Raw genomic sequence first — 15,535 nt, forward strand, 5'->3', positions numbered from 1 at the left:
TCTCCCCATCCAGATCCGCACGGCCTCCAGGCAACGGGACATCACATCAAGGGCATCATTGGGGTGGTCTGGGGTGGAGATGTATAGCTGTGTGTCATCAGCATACTGATGAACACTCACCCCAAAACCACGGATGATCTCACCTAGCGGTTTTACATAAATGTTGAACAGAAGGGGTGAGAGGACTGACCCTTGCGGCACCCCACAAATAAGGTGCCTCGAGGTCGACATCTGCCCCCCTGCCAACACAAACTGCGAACGGTCAGAGAGGAAGGAGGAGAACCACCAAAGCACGGTGCCCCCTATTCCTAACCCCTCCAGCCGGTGCAGTAAGATACCATGGTCGATGGTATCAAAAGCCGCTGAGAGATCTAATAGGACCAGGACAGAGGAGCAACCTCTGTCCCGAGCCCTCCAGAGATCATCCACCAATGCGACCAATGCCGTTTCTGTGCTGTATCGTGACCTGAAGCCCGACTGGAACGGATCCAGATAGACAACTTCATCCAGGTATCGGGGTAGTTGTCGCGCCACCACACACTCAACAACCTTCGCAACAAAGCGAAGATTGGAGACTGGACGATAATTTGATAATATAGCCGGGTCCAGGGAAGGCTTCTTGAGGAGGGGCTTCACAATCACCTCTTTCAAGGCAGCGGGAAAGACACCCTCACTCAGAGAAGCATTTATAATCCCCTGGAGCCAGCCTCGTGTAACCTCCTGGGAGGCCAGTACCAACCAGGAGGGACACGGGTCCAATAAACATGTGGCAGCGTTAAGCTTGCCCAGAATCCTGTCCACGTCCTCAGGAGCCACAGAGTCAAACTCTTCCCAGATAATGCTCTCAAGACCTGCCCCCGTCTCCTCCCCTGGATCTACCCAATCGGAGTCGAGGCCTTCCCGAATCTGAGCGACTTTATCATGCAGGAATTGTACAAAATCCTCAGCTCGACCCTTTAAGGGATCTTTCCGTACCCCCACCTGAAGTAGGGAGCGGGTCACCCTAAACAGCGCAGCTGGGCGGTTCTCTGCAAATGCAATAAGAGCGGAGAAGTAGCTAGACTTCGCCGCTCTTATCGCCACTAGGTAGGTCTTAATATAAGATCTCACCTGTGTTCGGTCAGATTCAGATCGGCTTGTCCTCCAATCGCTCTCCAGGCGTCTTTTCCGACGCTTCATCTCTCTCAGCTCCTCGGAAAACCAAGGAGCTAGACGAGATCGGCATCGGGTCAGAGGCCGCAAAGGCACGACGCGGTCCAAGGCCCCAGTAGCCGCCCTGTCCCAGGCGACCACCAGGTCCTCAGTCGAGTCGTGAGCCAGAGTCTCAGGAAATGGCCCAAGCTCCATCAGGAACCTTTCGGGGTCCATCAGGCACCTGGGACGGAACCATTTGGTTGGTTCCGTCTCCCTGCGGTGGGTGGAAGTGACTTGAAAGTCCATGTGAAGGGGAGAATGATCAGACCATGACAAGGGCTTGATGTCTATATCCCCTATTCTTAGATCATGCAGCCACTGATCAGAGACAAAAATCAAGTCCAGAATGTGATTCCCCAAGTGGGTGGGGCCTTGAACTACCTGGGTCAGGTCCATGGCCGTCATGGAAGCCATGAACTCCCGAGCCGTCTCCGACATCTCCCCAGCAGATGGCAGGTTAAAATCCCCCATAACAATAAGTCTGGGGGTTTCCACCGCCACCCCGGCTATAATGTCGAGCAGCTCAGGCAGGACCGCTGTTATGTGGCAGGGAGCCAGGTACACAATCAGTAGGCCCATCTGAATCCCCCGACCCCACTTCACAAGGAGGGACTCACATCCGGCTATCTGAGGAACAGTGGCCTCCCTCGGGCAAAGACTTTCTCTAATGATTGCTGCCACTCCCCCACCCCTTCCCTGAGTCCTTGGCTGATGGAATGCACGGAAACCTGGCAGGCACATTTCCACAAGGGGAACTCCTCCCTCCTGGCCTAACCAGGTCTCCGTAATCCCTGCCAGGTCAGCATCCCCCTCTGAAATAAGATCATGAATGAGGGGGGCTTTATTTACCACTGACCTGGCATTACATAACATCAGCTGTAGACCCAGGGTCTGAGACTCTGAACAACCCGGGAAACGAGCAGTGCTTTGGGGGTCGGAGTAGGCAATCGCTCGTAAACATCGAGTGCGCACTCCCGAAACATAATATGGCCCCCTGCAGCCGTCATATCAGCCCCTCCCACTTACTATACTAATGCCCATCGCTTCATCCCCCTGCATCCTTGTCAGATTTCTGTCCCCATCCTCCCCACCATGATTATCAGACCCATTACCCCTTTCAGTGGATTTATGGATCCCCCCAGATCCATTCCCACAATCCCTCCCAGAACCCCTTAAAATAGAATTTAAAGATTTATCTAAAAACCCCCAAAGCTGTCGGTTTTTTGCAAACCACCTCTCAGGGTTCCAAAACCCATCCTCAAGGGCGGCCCTTGATAACTGAGAGGGCCAGACATGTGAGAGGGGGGAATCTCGCAGTGCAAGGAGCTCCGCAGTTGAATACATCAAAGATAGGAGCGAGTTGAAGGAGATGAAGGATCATTTTCTTCTAAGAGTGTTAGAGATGGTTAAGACAGGTAATTTAAAATAAGGGAGGAAATAGATGTAAAAGGGAGACCAGTATGTTACAAATGTCAATACATCGGAACATCATCGCCCTCTCACGACGATGGTTGTAGTAAGTCCATCCAAAGGAGGTGGGGGTAGAGGTCTCAAAGGGTCGTCCTCTCACAGCGACCAAACCATTTGAAACAAACAAAGAGAAGGTGGTCTTATCTCCCCATAATCCAAGACTCTCGATGTCTGTATCTCCTCCAGTCCTGACACCAGCGATGGCCGAGGATTAGATCAAAAAAGTAAGGCAGAGCCACTGGACAAAGTATTTAGGGTTAAATAATCAGGGTAATCTTGGGGGAATAGGTGGTAAATAAAGCTGCAGATCGATCTAAGATTGCAAGTTAACGCTGAGTGGCCGTAATAGATCTAGATCTGATAAAGGAGAGAGGGACAGTTGAGGGGGAGAGTAAGTCATCATCTCCTGTTTGTAATCCTCAGTCCCTATCCATCACCTTGCTCAGGCTACTTAGTTCAATTAGTTTAATAAGTCCTCAGAGTTTCAAGAAAGAGGAGTGCAACAGATCCCTAGAGGTTGAAGGGATCCTAACATTTATAGCCTTTGCAACATTGCCCTCTCCTCTATTAACAACGAGGGCTTCCTTGCAGCCTCCTGGTGTTGCCGTCGCCATCGCTGCCATTAGCGCCATTCCCCTCACCATTGTGGTAACCCCCCTTGCCATAGACATCATCGCCGCCGTGTTGCTACATGCAGCGCCTATTAGCCCAGGCATCATTATCAACACCCTATCCGGAGTCGCTGTTGCCACTGTCTCGCCAACCATTTCATCAGCTGTATTAGACTCAGTGGTTGACCCGGTCATGACAGCCAGGTTTTGATGTTGACATCCTCCCCACCGCCCTCAGTCTTTTTACTGACAAACAGTTGATCTTCGGGCTCGGCTCGGGTTTTATCCTTGGGCTCCATCCACAGCTCTATTGAGCTGAAAATACCTCAGCTTGCTGGGAGGGGGGGTCTGTGGATGGTTAATTGACCCCCACACTCTTGAAAATGTCAAAACATCTCCCTCCTAGCCTCGGAGTTTCAGCTCTGAGCTGCCATTTTGTTTTGCAACTGTCAACGGAATTTATAACTTGATCACAGTTTGAGCAAAAAGATGGACCAGGAAGAATACGGTGAATTGAAGATAACTCTACTAAAAGGAAAGCTGATGACTGATGGAATGAAGAGCTGACAAGCATAGTGGTTTTTTGTAATTCCTGTCCTGACAAGAAAAGGACTTGTGATTACCTGCAAGTGCTCTGTATAGTTGCTCCTTGCAAGGAGACTGCAAGAAAGCAATCTCGGGGGAATTTAGAGCTCTGTATGATGAGGGAATAGACATCTTTTTTATTTGTTGTTCTGCTACAGTATAAAATGCATGTGTGCATTTTAAGCTGGAGGGATGATATTGAAATAGTGAAATACTATGAAATGGTGTATTAAATTATTTCTATTTAATTAAAAGCCATGTGCAAGGACTGACAATTATCCAAGGTTGAATCCAAAAGATTATCCAAGTGAAATAAATTCCAAAGTAAACCCCTGCAGCCCTAATCAGGAATTCAATACATATGTGCATTAGTTAATCCCTTTCAGCCTCTCAATTTATGTAGACACTGACTAATTCCCCTTGACAATATACTGTAGCCATATTGGCTGCTATAAAGACTCATGGAGTGCAAGTAGCTGCAGCAATAAAGTCTGCACAAGCATAACGTTCCTGAGTAATTGAAAAGGCAATGCACTTTTCTTGTTGCAGTCATCTGTAATGGATGTCTATAGGACCCAGTATAATCCAGACTTGCCACTTCCAACAAAAGCTTTCCAATTTTACTTAAGGAGTAAATATCCCAAATTTAGTAGAATGATGACATATTTTTAAAAGCTGCAACTGGACTACAGAATATATAATTATTCAAATTATCACTATTCTATAACTAGTGTTTCTCATTGTTCTGAAAACTGTTATTTGTAGCTTGGGGTTTTTTGTTGGTTTTACTGTTCTGCATGCCACCCAGGGTTGCTATTTATAAATTGGGCTGCTATATAAAATTTTAAAATAAATAAAATTTGAATACTTTCATAATAATTATGAACCTGATATTTGAGTTAAGATAATTTGAATATTTTTAAGGATCATTGTTTCGAGAATTTTGAAAGGCCACCAAATATTGCACCCTACCATGGTGCTTCCTAGAGTCTAAAATTTCTTTGCTTCGAAATGTTGCTCCCCTTCTATCAGTATGGGAACAGGAGGGGAATCTTGTTCTGGTCGTAAAAGTGACAAGTGTTCTGGTTTCAACAAACTAACATGAAACACAGGGTGTATCCGTCTCAATGTTTTTGGCAATTCCAATTCAACTGTGACTGGATTAATAAGTCTAGTGACCAGGAAAGGACCCACATATTTGGGTCCAAGCTTTTTTGATTTCTGTGAAGTCTGTAAGTATTTGGTGGAGAGATAAACCCTGTCACTCACTTTATACACATGTGCCGGGGACCGTTTTTTATCTGCTTGTCTCTTATGCGCCTGGTGTGCATCATCTAATGCTTTTCGAGTTATAGTCCAAGTGCTCCGTAACTGTTCGATCCACTCAGCCAAAGATGGGTTTTGTGGGGTATCTTGTGGTAACTCAGGAATTGACACAAAATCCTGACCAGACACTACCTTAAACGGAGTAAACTCGGTGCTGCTATGGATAGAGTTGTTGTATGCCACCTCCACAAATGGCAATAAATCCACCCAGTTGTCTTGCTGGTAATTTACATAACATCTCAGGTACTGTTCTAACACAGCATTGGTTCTCTCACAGGCCCCATTGGTTTGGGGGTGGTGGGCGGAGCTTAGTCCTTGGGCAGAGCCTATTAACTTTAAAAACTCCTTCCAAAATTTGGAAGTAAACTGTACACCCCTATCCGAAATTATACGTTTTGGAGCTCCATGTAATCTATAAATATGACAAATAAATAGTTTTGCAAGAGTTTTTGCAGAAGGGATTTTAGAGCAGGGGATGAAATGTACTTGTTTGGAAAACAAATCCGTTACTGCCCAAATGACTGTGCACCCTTCACTTTCTGGTAAGTCCACAATAAAATCCATGGATATTTCCTTCCAAGGGGCATCCGGTCTTGCCACACTCTGCAGCAACCCAGGTGGCTTCCCTGGAGGTCTTTTAGCCGAGGCACATACCGGACAACTAGCCACATATGCTTCTATGTCCTTTTTTAGGGCAGGCCACCAAAACTGTCTTTTAACAAGATGTAGAGTTTTAACAAATCCAAAGTGTCCGGCTGCCTTGGCATCATGAGCGTATTGTAATACTGTTAGTCTTAAACTCTCGGGAACATACAATTTAGCCCCAATCCAAGCTAGACCATCACGGAGAGTGCATTCATTTTTGCAAAAGTACTGCTCCCACCGCCATGTCGCTCGCGTCTGCTTGTACTACAAAAGGCTCTTCCATGTCTGGATGTTTGAGGACCGGCTCAGCAGCAAACAGTTGTTTCAATTTTTCAAAAGCTGCTTGACAGTCCATAGTCCATTCAAGAGGTCGTGAGGGCCTTGGTTTTGCCTCACCCTTAGTTTTCAGATTTGTTATAGGCAGAGCTATTTTGGCAAATGAGGGGATAAACTGTCTATAAAAATTTGCAAACCCCAGGAAACTTTGTAACTGTTTGCGGGTGCATGGGGCGGCCCATTCCAATATGGCCCGAACCTTCCCAGGGTCCATCTCTATCCCCTCATGTGATATGCGATATCCAAGATAGTCAATTTTACTTTGATGGAACTCGCACTTAGAAAGTTTGGCATATAGTTCAGCAGTCCTGAGTTTTTTCAGAACCGTTCGCACCAATTTTACATGATCGTCCATGTTCTCTGAATAGATAAGAATGTTGTCCAAGTAGACCAGAACCCCCTTAAACAGGTGCTCATGCAGTACTTCGTTAATCAATTGCATGAATATCGCAGGGGCTCCCTGTAGTCCAAATGGGAATACTTTAAACTGGAAACATCCAAGTGGACAGCTAAATGCTGTTTTCCACTCATCTCCCTATTTAATTCTCACTCGGTAATAAGCTTCCCGTAAGTCAAGTTTGGTGAAGATTTTTCCCTTTCCTAAGTGAGATAGCATGTCCTTCATGAGTGGTAGGGGGTAAACGTTCTCTACACAAATCGCATTTATGTTCCTATAATCAACTACCAAGCGAAAGGAACCATCCTTCTTTTCTCGGAAAAACACCGGTGCCGCCACTTTTGGTTTGGCAGGTTTAATAAACCCCCATTCTAGATTTTTATCAATAAAGTTTCGCAATTCCCCTAATTCTCGAGGGGTCATGGGGTAGATTTTTGGCTTAGGAAGTTTCACACCGGGGAGTATTTCAATGGTACAGTCTGTAGCCCTGTGGGAGGGGCAGTACATCCGAGGCGTTTTCACTAAAAACTTCACGGAGATCCAATATTCTTTTGGAATCTTCTCCTCTCCTTCAATGTGGCCTACTCCATTTCCACAGTTTCAGGTCCTGACCTATCTTCTGGGGGGTGGGGGTGTTCCCTCTCTAATCTCGGTTTTCCGGTGTGAATACGCAAGATCCCAGTTTTCCAATTAACTCGTGGGTTCCATCTACGGAGTCAAGGCAGTCCAAGTATGAGGGGTCGTTCCTGCCAGGGGCCACAATGAATCTGAGATTTTCTACATGATCCCCCAGCTGCATTTCAATGAGTTCAGTCACAAAACTGGCTGGGCCCCCTCCTGCAATAGATCCATCCAACTGACAGAACGCAATAGGCCTTTTTAGAGTTTTTAATCTCAGGCCCATCTTTTCCACCACTTTCGGGCTGATTATGCACCTTGTGCACTCAGAGTCCAGTAGGGCTAATATCTGCGCTTGTGTCCCTGTGGATGGCACCCTTATTTCTACGGGGATGAGCATGGGGTCCTCGTTGTGACTCACCAGATCGTCGGAGTCGGAGTCCATCCCGCTGTCGTCGTCGGTGGTCGGAGTTCCCAACTCACCCTCGTTTCGGGGAGCGAACTCAACAACTTCTCCTTTCAGGGCGGTGCCGAGGGTTTTTGCGGGTGTTTTGTCTGCCTTCCTGGGCCCCAAACCAGTGGTCTTAGGTACTGGTTTGGAGAAACATTTGGCAGCCCGATGTCCTTCCTTCCCACATTTGAAATAGGTGAAAGGCTTTGACTTTGGTTTGAATTCCGCCTTCCTTTTGGCCATCTTAGGTGCTCCCTTGCGGTAAAAGGAGGATGACGGGTCTCCAGCACATCCCCCTCTGAGTCGGCTTCGGGCCAGCTCGATCTCCACATCCTCAGCTGCTATATACCAACTCTGCAAATCTTCAGGAACCCCCCGGCCTCTACAATCCTTGTATATCTCTTCATTCAGCCCATATTTGAAACTCTCCAGGAGAGCCGCTTCTGACCACCCTGTCATGTAGGGTGCCAGCTCGCGGAATTCTTGGGTGTATTCTGCCACTGATCTCCGGCCTTGCTGGATGCTTTTCATTCTAAGTCTTGCTTTCCGTTCAGCTAGGTGGTCTTCAAAACGCCTCCTAAGAGCTCCCATGAATTGGTTGTAATTTCTTAGCAAAGGGGAGTCATTATTGTGGAGGACCACCATCCATTCAGCTGCAGCTCCCTCTAATATGCTCATGACGCATCTCACTCGAGCAGCATCTGACAAATAGTCTTCCCCCCAATCTTGCATGTGGTTCCATACTTGAGTCAAAAAATAACCCAAGGTCTTCGGATTCCCATCATATTTCCCGGTTAGGGGGGGGAATTTTTGGTTTTTTACATCTGCGGGGAGGAGCCTGCAAGGCTGGGGGTCCCTGACCTGTTCATCCCTCACTCGAGCCTCCGAAGTCTGAGATGTTCTTTCCTCAGCTTCCTCATCTTCTCCCCCACAAGCTGTTTCTTCCGATTTCCCTCTGGGGCCGTCTCCTCCCTTCTCCACAGGGAACCCATAAAACTCACGGTTTTTCCGGCTTTCTTCAACATCATGGAGGAGTTGCACTGCCTGTGCCAGCATGAGTTTCTCCTTTTCTTCCTGCAGCCACACTGCCTCCCCCTTACATGGTCTGGAGCTGGTTACACCCTGGGGGGTCCCTCCCCAGTCCAGCAGCCTTCCTACTCCCTTCGACCATCTGGTTTCCTCAGTCTCCTCTGGGAGCCGGAGTCTTCTCAACCATTCGGCAGTTTTTTCCTCTGTTTGAAATGGAGGCATCGCTGACCCCGATGCTTCCATTTGCGTTTCCTCAGTTCCCTGATCTGACATGATCTGGATCACAGTCCCCTTGGTGGTTTTCCGGGATGACTGAAGTGAGTTTCAGCTTAATGTTAGGCTTGCTTCCTTCAAAGTCCAGGAAAGAATGAGCCAAACTCCATATTTATAGAGTAATGTACTTTTACTGGAAAATGAAATGAACGCAATCATGGAAAGCTGAAACTAAAGCAATAGGCGCGAAAATTGCATATAGAAAGCATCCCCTCCCACTGTTCATCATCAATCACCCAATCCAAAGGTCTCCCAGAGGTCAGGTGGACACACGTCTGGCATCGTCATCAATCAGGAATGCGATGACGGTTGACCCGATAGCCACTTCGGTGCTTAGGTTTCTTTTCTTCAAAATCCACCAGCTTGCTTCCCTCCCCCTCCTCTCTTCCCTCCCCCGTTTCTTATAGCAGCCAAAGCAGAAAGTCAGAGGCTGACATTGTTTAAGGTAGTAGTGAGCAGAAAATGTTCAATTGGAAACCACATACATCTCGTATAGATTATTTAGGTGGCCCTTGGTAGTTCGAGCTCTTGCAAATGCTATAGTACAGAGATATTTCCAAATGATTTTCTGGCAATGCCCAATTCAAATTTCAATTAATCATTTCATAAGGATCATGATTATGCTTTGACTTTCCAGCAGGGGGAGTTGCTCTCTTCGTTTAGAGAATGCAATAGCTAGATTAAATATTCCAAACAATAAGTTTCACTATTAGCAAGTGAATAACCTGCATTAATAAATGAAACTAATTCAAACAATTACAGGATAAAAATGGAAATGGATGGATATCTGATTGTTACATATTTATTAGGTTACTAGCTGGATATCTGTGCTTCGCAACAAAACTATGTGATCAGGCTTGATAAATTGTCACTTAAAGTTTGAAAATTAATGAGTAGTTTAAAAAGATACTGTATTATTTCGTTAGAGACGGAAAGTTAAGTTTCCACGGCAGAACATCAGAGGGTAATGGAGAGCATCATAGGAACGGTGTGTCTCACTGATTCGTAACAACCTGTTGTCTCTGCTGTGGAGAACAATATCTCTCTTCTCAAAATCATGGCCAACAATGAGAACAGCTACTTCTGTAGTCGGGGCATTGAAACAACTTCGGTGCTCTCCAGAAGGCTTCCTACCACTTGGCGTTAATTACCACTTGGAAGTCCTAGTGGCCCTTAGGAACAGAATCAACAGCAGCCTTAAGTTCCAGAATATACTTGTTCTGTTCACGCAGCAATTTCTGCAGTTGGCTAACCAGTTCTGGATTAACGCCCGGGTAGTTTCCACAACAGATGTCCCTCTCATTGTCATCATCACCAACAAAGTATATCTGGAGAAATGAAGGCTGCTGCTGAGGCCCCGCTATGATACTCCCTATCCTGTGGTAAACCTGCCCCTGCACTTTGAATGTTGGCATAAAATTTCCCTCCTTCTCCTCTCTGGCTCCAAACGACATCATTTGGAAGCATCCATTGTACTTCCAGGCAGCAGAAAGAAAGTGCTGTGCCATTGGATGCTGGTGGGTGAGAATGCCGTATAAGGGTTCAGGATAGGGCTCAAGGGGAGGGAGCTGGACTTTACCGCCATTGCAGCACATCCCAGGAGTCTCATCACTTCAGGCACGGCACCAGGAACAGGGTAATCAAAGCCCGAGATCAACAACCTTTTCCCTGGAGTAATCAATGTGAGGTTCATATTTAAAACTGGAGGGGGCGGGACCAGACAAATACTTATTAGTCCAAGGCATTGATCTGATTTGTGATATCTTTTCATTGTATTTAGCTGTAGCTGCCTGATTAACGTAGGGGTTATTACATGCATACTTTTTTACAGCCTCTCTATTGACTTCGGGATGATTTTGATGATACTTTTTTGCAACTTCCCTTACTTGTGTTTTCCTAATCGCATCTGTAAATCTTTTCCTGCATTTTTTCCCTCTTTTCTCTTTAACTGGTGTTACAGTAGAAGGAACAGATTCGTCTGAACTGAGGAGGTCAGTGTAAGAAGTGATTTGGGGCTGGGACACTATGCAGGAGAAATTTGGTTCACAATCTGTTGGCTCAGTGGTGGTCAGTGATTGAAAATCATAAGGGTATATCTCTCCTGCTGCCTTGAGTTCGGAAGCAGTTCCATAGGTGGAAGACGTAGACATTTTGATGAAGTTGTGACATTTAGTACAGTAAGGAGCCCCAGACCGCTTCTGAGTGAAGGAGTGGAACGTGTGTCAGTTTGAACTGAGTAACAGAATGTGAGGCAATTGGCAATTGGAACAGAGTTCTTTTCAATTGGGGAGGGGTTAATATAAGGCAACTGGCAGTTGGAACAAAGTTCTTTTCAGCTGGGGAGGGGGAGTAGAATATCTAACTCCTTAGCATCAGAGTGTGTGAATATAATACTGTATATGAAATACTAATGCTCTGATGATCATTTTGAAAAATCCTTTCTTAGCAAGCACCTAGAAGCCAAGAGGAACATATGTGCCAAATTTCAATTTTGTAGGCTTTACAGTTCTGGAGATTTCATGATGAGTGAGTGGTATTTGGCTTTTATATATATAGACTAGCTGAATACCCGTGCTCTGCTACGAAACTATGTGATCGGGCTTGATAAATTGACACAGCTTGAAAATTAATGAGTAGTTATGATCGGCCTCTCCTCTCCCCTTCTCTCCCTCAGCCTTACCCCACAGAAGCCTGTCACATGTAAATGCCTTATTCTCTAATATGTAAATAGTATATGAACGGGATATCAGGGGTTAATTTATTCTTCACTTCTTAATGTATTCATACTTTACCACTCCCATACCTAGCTCCACCCATTGTATATATAAGGAGCTGCACGCACCCATTCCTCGCTTCTATCTGTGAATATTCAGTGAATATAGAATGCCTAGTGTAAATAAAGAGAGATATATTTGAACTTTTAACTCTTACTAGATTTATTGAGTCTGATCCTGAAAATATTGCATCAAGCTGGTAGCAGAGGATGGTTAATTGACTCAATAAAAATTTAAATATGTCTAAGAGAGATAGGCCCAACACCAGGGCATACAGCAAAGAAATGGAAACGGATCAAGAAATAATCGATGAATCCACAAACACGATTTCGAGAGAATCCGAAGAATACACCACTGAAGACGAAGAAATAATAAATGAAAACGATGACCGAGAGGAAATCAAAATAGAAAACAACGAACTCAGGTCAGAGATATTAAAACTATTAAAAAGCCAGAAGAACGATGAAAGCCTCATCGCGAACCTCCAAGATATGCTGAAAAACAGCGGAGCAGCGAGAGAGAAGCACATCGCTACTGAAAAGCCAAAAGATTCAAAAATAGTGAGTGATACGATTACAGAAAAAAACACTATGAAGAAGAAAAATGGTGATCCCGCGCAAAATTTTGAATGGCAGCCATCTTGGTTTCAACAGACCTCCAGGGTGAGCGAAGCAGAGCCAATCAGAAAACTCGATTCAAAATTTCTGGCGCGAAAGACATTACTAGATAATGAAAACGAAAAAGAAAAGTCAAACACCTCAGAAGAATCAGAATCGGAAAGTGAAGGTGATTCAACAGATACTCAGATAAAATCAGCAATGAAAACGCTTTTTGCTGCATTTGGACCGAAACTAAAAATTACCAAAAAGTCAACTAGAAAGCAAGCGAGCAAGCCAACGCCTCAAAATCTACCCGCTCCCATCCTGACGACGAGAGCACCGACGCCTGAACCCAGAGAGCCCTGCAGATACCGCCCCACGCCGCAGACCGATGCAAGCACCAACGCTCTCAAGAGAAGAAAAAGAACAACCGCCATCGTCAGGACTCCCAAGATCGAGCCAGAGACCGATTCATCTGAGGAGGAGCAGAACGAGCGAGCCGCAACGACGAGAACCTCTCACGGCGACTCCAGGGACGAAATAAACAATGCGCATGCGCAAGACTACGCAGACGGCCCAGGAAGACATGAGTTGCTGAAAGGATCGTGCAGGCTCGTTGCGAGCATTCCCACGCCATTTTGTAATTTCCAGCATTTACGAGACCACGGACTACCTCCGGTTGTAAATAATGGACCCAATAATGTCGGAAACTTGCCCAGTGACTTCCCAAAGCTGAGGATAGATGGCATTAATTTACAAGAATGGTATCAGCAGCTCCAGGTTGTCTTTATGAAAGAAAACTTACTGTTTTTTATCACTAATCCCCCAAAAAGACCTTGGACTCTAAAATTAGACTGCTTACACCATAGAGCATTTTTCTTATTAATTTCTAGTGTATCTCCTGCTATGTATCACAGCATTAAGTAAAATCTGACTGTTTCAGAAATTATTCAATGCATGTTCAATTTATTTCACAGTGACAGTGTAGCTACTACCACAAGAATGTCTAAAGATTTCTTTTCCTCTAGGATAAAACCAGGGGTTTCCATAAGTGAACATTTAATATCTTTAAACAAAATAAGAGCTGAACTGCATTTAAGGGGGGAGGTGATTTCAGATCAAACGATGAAAAGTGTTATCATCAATTCACTTGACCCATCATGGGATAATTATATGTCACATTTAGACACAATCAATCTAGGATACTTATCCATAGAAAGTCTATCCAATAAGTTAATAGCTGAAGACAATTCAAGGAGGAGTCGCTCTAACAACCACATAGAACACAAACCATATAGAAAAGTAGCTTTTCAAGAAAGATATAATGAAACATTTAGATGCCACAACTGTGGATCCAGGGAACACAATAGAAGAGATTGCCCCAAAATCTCAAAAGAAAGACATAGGTCAGAACACAGAAATAAATACAATTATAGACAGTCTTCCATTGATAGACATAGATATAGAAGCCCACCAAATTACAAAGAGCATAGAGGGGGCAGAGATAATTCAAAGGATAGAAAATCTGGTTCACTGAATGGACTAAACAAACAAGACAACACTAACATACAGCAAACTGAGAACAATAATTGGCTTATTGATTCTGGAGCAACTAATCACACCACTAATAACAAAAGTATATTATCTTCATTTGTAGAAGATAAATTTGTAATAAAGGTAGCTAACCAAGAAAAGGTTCAAGTATTAGGTAGAGGGAATGTAACCTTACCTGGCCTAGGAAAAATAGAGGGGGTATTTCTAATACCTGAAATACCTCATAACATACTAAGTGCCATAAAACTAAGCAGAGATTCTGATATTAATATTGTTTTTTCAAAAGGAAAAGCGACCTTGGAGAAAAATAAAATAGATATAGGTACAGTAATGATTAAAGGAGGCCTACCTTATTTAATAACAAAGGAGAAATGGTTACACAACATTGATTCAAATATGGAAGATTGTATTGAACTAGATGATGGAAACATTAGCAACAGTGACAATGATGAATGTAAAGTAGCTCATGATCACAAGGATGCACATAATGAAAAAAAACCAAAAATAGGTAAGCCAATTCATGATGAGTGTGCTCATGTTTTGCATAGGAAGTTAGGACATGCCAGTTTTCCTGTAGTACAAAAAATGACTGAACACGCAGAAGGTGTTAAAATAAAAAATTGTGAAAACTATTTGGAATGCTCAGTATGTAAATCTACAAAACTAAAAACTAGTCCCAGGCCTAGAAAATCAACAAGGTCAACCAACAAAATTTTTGATTTAGTACACATGGACCTGGTTGGTCCACTAACTCCATCAATCACTTATAGAAAACGTTACTTCTTAACCATAGTGGACGATTATAGTCGCTATAGATTTGTTTATACATTAAAACACAAAGATGAAACTTTTCAGAAATTTAAAGAATTTTATAAACGCGTAGAAACACAACACAATATCAAAATAAAACAAATAATGACAGATAGGGGATGTGAATTCATGTCTAAGGAATTCTCCCAATGGCTGAAGGACAAAGGAATGTTACATTACACATCTAGCCCATTTTCTGCGTTCCAGAACGGAATTGCAGAGAGGAAGAACTCAACATTACAAACCATGATTAGATGCACATTGGAAGATGCTGGCTTAAGCAAACAATTCTGATCAGAAGCCCTACATTATTCCAATTACACACAGAATAGAACCTGGTCCAGCATTGTAAATAAGACACCATATGAAGTGATGTATAATAGGAAACCAAAATTAGCACACATGCACATATTTGGAGTCACTGCAGACGTACACATACCTAAACAATTAAGAAGAAAGGGAGAAAATGTGTCTAGAAGACTCAGATTTATGGGATATGAGACAGGCACAAAAGGATACAGATTCATTGATAATAATAACAAATTTATAGTTTCCAGAACAGCTGTGTTCCATGAACAGGCCAACTGGTCTAAAATACATCTTAATGAACTATTCCCAAGTAACAACAAAGATACAAAATCCCAAGAGAAAGGGACTATAGAAAAGCAAAATGACAACAAACATAGAAACAAAACCAAAACATGGACAAATAGTCAACACAAAATAAAGACAGATACACTAACAAAAAAGGAAGCAAGATATTTGCATGATAATAATAGTAAACCTGAAAAAACAATTAGAAACACCAGAAACCAAATGCCAAATAAATATAAGGATTATATAATGCATATGGATGGAGAATC

The sequence above is a fragment of the Pituophis catenifer genome, unplaced genomic scaffold (genome assembly GCF_029215685.1).
Source record: "Pituophis catenifer annectens isolate HBS135680 unplaced genomic scaffold, rPitCat1.0.hap2 SCAF_4, whole genome shotgun sequence".
Classification (NCBI taxonomy): Eukaryota; Metazoa; Chordata; class Lepidosauria; order Squamata; family Colubridae; genus Pituophis; species Pituophis catenifer.